Raw genomic sequence first — 5,293 nt, forward strand, 5'->3', positions numbered from 1 at the left:
TGTCAGACTCATGAGGCTGCATTTCAAAAACAGCAGATAACTGAGAGATGGGAAATGAAAGACTTTGATTATTGAATGGTTTCTCTGTGAGCGTTTCCATTTGTGGTATCTATATTTGAAAGCCACTTCAGTCAAACAGGTAATCTAAGAATATCCTGGAAAATTCAGATAGGGACTGAAAAGCCCAAAGTAAAGGGCAAAGAAGTTACAGGAATAGAAGTCCTCTCTATGTCCTTGTCATAGCCTCCTTAAATCGTAAATGCTTTTACATCTGCATGAATGGATTTTAATTAAATGTATTCATAAATAGAATACTGAGATGACACATCTTGTTGCAAATACAATCTGTCAGCAAACAGCATCTGGAAGAGATGGTGCTCCGTCAGCTAAAGCAGCTAGAGGAAGCCTGAACCCATTCCACTGTAAAGACGAGAGGAGTGCTACCTCTGCTAACTGAAGACGATCCACGCAGTCCCTTATTTCTCTGAATTACACTGAAGGACCAAATCTCTGATCTTAGAGCCAGGCTGACAAATTTCTGATACCCCATGTTAAAAACTAATCCAAGAGACTGTCCACCTACCAGCATCCATCAGCTGAGGTAGGAAGCCTACCCTCCCTTCAGCATTTGCTAGGAATGTCTTCATGGCAAATAAAAGAAGATGGAGATATATGCCAACAACAAAATAATGTGGACATCTGTTGTGGGCCTACTTGCATTTTAACATCATGGGCACCTGTTAAAAAATAGGATCATTTTGAATAATAAATTTGAAAAAAAGAAGGGATGGCACATAAGAAGGATGGGCTATGTGCCAGTACCATCACTGACTGCCACACTGTGCACACACAGCCACCTGCCATCTATGATGGGGATGTTTTAAGCCGTGCCAAAAGCAACCTATTTTCAGTATTTTTTTTTTTTTTTACATTCTTTCATGCAATAATATTTTTTTGACTGACCACTTTAAATCGTCTCCAAAATGTGATGCCAACCACTGCAGGTCATTCACTTTTAAGCACAAATACTCCATTGAGATTTTCCCTCAGTTTATACATCTGACGCAAAGGCAGTTTACATATTAGCAGTCTGTAGGTGCTCACTTTGGTACCTGGTGTGATCTACAGTGCACATTATCACAGCAGGGCTTGCAGACTGAGGCCTCTGAGCTCTACTGTCCTGTAATAAAAGCACTCACCACATCTGCATGGGTATGGGAGAAGGGAAGAAAAGCATAAACCTGGGGCCAGCAGGGATCCGGCAGTTTTTTATGTAAGGTACTAATCAACGACTAGTGACAAAAGGGTTTTGAAGATTACTTTGGTAATGAAAACAACTAGAGCTTTTGGTAGGTGTATTCAATTAGCACAAAGTGACACAGGCAGCAGGTATACATTTTCCAGGAGTGAGGTATTTACTAGGCACATCAGCTGTTTCATTTTGTACTCAATCTGAGGAGAAGTTGTCTAGACTCAGCATTGCATTCCCTCATTCATTAAGACCAAGCAAGGCCCTTCCTGAAGTCTGACTACCTTTCAGCAGTTCCTTTCTTCCTGAGACAATAAGTTTACTTATCGTCAGTGCTTTCACCTCATCTTAAAAATAGCTGCTCTCTCCTAAACTCTTTTGGATTTACTCAACTGCCCAGATTCTTGAAATGTCTTTCATAACAAGACAAAACAACAAAAAAATTAGTTTTTGTAAACTCGAATATACCACACATCCAGACCTTGAAAAGATTGCCTTATGTTCTTGAAAGCATACACAGACTAATAAAAGCCAAAGCCAAATACATAGGAAAGGGATGGGAGATTCCATTCTGTCACCAGTGTCAGGAGAGAGATAAAACATAATCTCAGAAACTGTGGTGTATTTTAATGAAGAGCATTTCTTAACCATTATAATGCTTGACCGTTAGCTCTTTATTAGTCTTTTATTATCCATCTGGAGTGTTAATTACCTGTAACATTACCTCGAGTCTTAAATACTTCCAGCTGATTTGTCTCAGTCTCAGAGCATATTCTTAAACAAAAAGAAGGAGAAAAAAGCAAAACCAGGAACCCTGAGCATTATTACATGAGTGGGGCTATGCGTGGTTATTTTGTGTCCATCCTTGCAGCGTGGCACAATGCAGCTCAGTGCTAGGGTAAAATGCAAGAGTATGTGCTGTAACTTCGATATACGTTATTGCTTGGGCCCTGCATTGAAGAGCTACTGACCACATGAAATTGCTCAATTCAGCGACAAATTCAGTATGTATAAGAACTGAGCCGCAGAATGTGTATTGTTATTCCTAGATATCTAAGCATATCCTTGGGGAACAGGTATCCTTTTATATCCTTTGTTCATCTGGTGAGCTGCCAATTAGGCTTCTGGTTCCTATTAACAATTGCTAAGTGGCATATGTAATGTTTCTCATGGAAAAGATTGCAGGGAATGCCACCTGAATAGACTGGTTCCTTTTCACAAATTTTACATTTCACCAGTAGCCATAGATTTGCAATCATATTCCTGTTATGGCACAGAAAAGATGTAGTTGGACAAAACTGCTTTGGGCATTAAGATTAGCAGAAAGGTACAGCCCAGATGAGCTGGGGGTGCGAAGGGGTTCAGTGTCTCAAGTGGAGACATCAGCATAATCAAAGGCACATCTCTTTCTTAATGTATACAAAACTACACAACTTCCATGCAGAGTGTTGTCGTTACCATTTCACAGGCGGAGAACATAGGCACAGTGAACCTTAATTGGATTGCACCCCACCCCAAGCTTACGTCCAAACTAAGTTCATCTTAAAATCAGGCAATGTAACACAAGCTGCGCAGAAACCATGCCCAACTGCTTTAAATGCACAAGAGACAGAACAAGACAGCTCTGAACACCTCCAGAGAGTGCCTAAATTAGGAGTTTGCATCTCTCAACTTCTCAGTGTACGTAAAGACTCAAAGTGCCACTTGTTCCCGCACGGCCAAGCAGGCAGCCAGCTAGACCAATCAATTAGCAAACACTAAGCACGGGCCCTCAGCCTTTTTCTTACCATGTGAACCACAGCAGTGCCGCTGCCTGTCTTCCTGCACGGCAGCCTACCGTCCGTGGACCCTTGCCAGGACCCCTGAATCTGGGCTGCCCCCAGCCTGGAAGAGTCTCTGCCACAGCTCCCTGGTCCAGGGAGGGTACCCACACATCGGAAGATGAGGCATTCGTGGTGGGAACACTCCTCCCTGCTCAGTCTGGACCACTATAAAGCTGGGGAACATAACACTTGGGCTGGGAGAATGGTAGCTTGAGAGAGTCTGATTTTTACTGAGGATTATGCTCTTATTAGAAGATGACAAAGTCGTGTGAAGTCTTGCACTCTTTGGGTTATTTCTGGTTTTGTCCTACAAATGTCAGATATAGATGTCACTCTCTTACAAGTAGGTATGACTCTGGCCTGCAAGCCTATGTGTCCCATTGCTTCTGCCTGATCATCGGATAACATGACGTTCCTTGACACATGACATTACTTCATTGGTTGTATAATTGCAGTATCTGGGTCTGCATGTCTAAATAAGATCTTTGTTTGTCTCTATTGCATTATGACAAGACCAGTAAGGGCGTAATGATCTGATAGCACTACAGAAACCTCGGCTTTGCAAGCAACAGTGGATGAGGCAAAGGCCCTCTCTTGCATGACTTTATATTTTACTATATTAGCAGCTATTACAAACCTAGAGGTTGGAGACGCTGTTTTTCCCATTGCAAATATTGTGGTTGTCCTGCTGAAAGGGTTACTCTGATAAAAGGGCACATAAAGGAAACCAACACTTCATTCCTTTTTTCCAGACTACTGTAGTGTTGTTTTCTTCCCTTCAGCACACAGCACAGCACAGCACAATTCATCTCTTTCAGAGGCTATACTGGATTTATTTTCTTTTTTACACACTGTATTGCCACAAAAGGACTCCAGTTTTAGCAGAGGATGCTCTCTGTTTAACCTGTAGCTATAATGCCTCTCTGGAAATATTTCCTTCATGCAAAAGAGTGGTTGACTTTTTTTTTAGAAGCTCCACTGAAGAGACAATTGAAAGAAAACCACTTTGATAAAGCAAACAGTTACTTTCTTATGATCACTGCCATTAAACAGAGGAAAAAAAGCAGCTATGATTATTGCAGAGGTGAACAGATGGATAACCAGCCACTGCTTAAAAAGTAAATATGCAAAGTAAAACTTTCCAGGCAAATCTTGAACACGTGTTGAAAAGGAACCTGGTTGTTTTTCACAGGAGAGTCAGTATATTTTAACTTCAGGCTTAATATATTTATTGAAAAGTCTACAGAATGGCAAAAACTTACCAGAGACCATGCCTGATTTCTTTATTGATATAACAGTATATTGATAACTTAATAACTACTTGATTAATAACAAGACTGGAGAACTTCTTTTATCCTTGTAGTTCTTTGATGATATTAGTTTACACAATTAATGGCAAAACCGTGAATACCTTTTTGAAATTAGATTTGTCCCCTCTTGCAACATTAACTTAGGGTCACTGACTTCTCAGAGAAGGCAGAAAAGTTAGTTCCTCACTCACATTACTTTAAAATATCATATTCTGTCTGTTGGTACTTCACTGCCAGTTCATCTGGGCCAAAAATAGCAGTGGTATATACCGTGTGTTCTGATTTGGAGCTCAGGTTATTGGAAGCCTAGGAAGACTCAATTCCTACCTGCTAACCTTAATTACTCTATAAAATATCTTCCTGTAATATTAGATTATATGAATTAATTCTAAATAGCAGTTTAGGTTTCGCTTCAGCACACATAGCTTGATGCACAGATTAATGAAAAAGAGAGCGTGATGATACTTCAACACAAGACAAAATTTCAGCAGTATTTCGGGCCCTGATAGACTAGCTGGTTTTATCTCATAGGCTGATAGCTAGATATACCCACCAGGAGAATACTTTTTTCCCAGTTAATTAGATGTAGAAAACAGGAAACATATTTTTAGTATATACGAAAGACTAACCAAAGATGTTTCCCAGATGGAAGCTTCTCAAATTCTCTGATGTCTCTTAGTTATTGGCAACTTGTCCATTTTCCATTTTAGAACAATTTCACATCTTCCCACCCACAGCAAAGAATTGATCTCATTTTGACACAGATTATTAAAGATGCTGTGGATGAAATCCTGGCCTTATTGAAGTCAGCAGGCATTTTGCCAGTGATTTAAGCAGAGTCAGGGTATTACCTGACTGTCTATAATAACTAGAGCTTTATAGTAAAACTAAAGTTGTCTATTTCTCCCATC

The sequence above is a fragment of the Charadrius vociferus genome, unplaced genomic scaffold (assembly GCF_000708025.1).
Source record: "Charadrius vociferus isolate BGI_N301 unplaced genomic scaffold, ASM70802v2 scaffold43, whole genome shotgun sequence".
NCBI classification, from domain to species: domain Eukaryota; kingdom Metazoa; phylum Chordata; class Aves; order Charadriiformes; family Charadriidae; genus Charadrius; species Charadrius vociferus.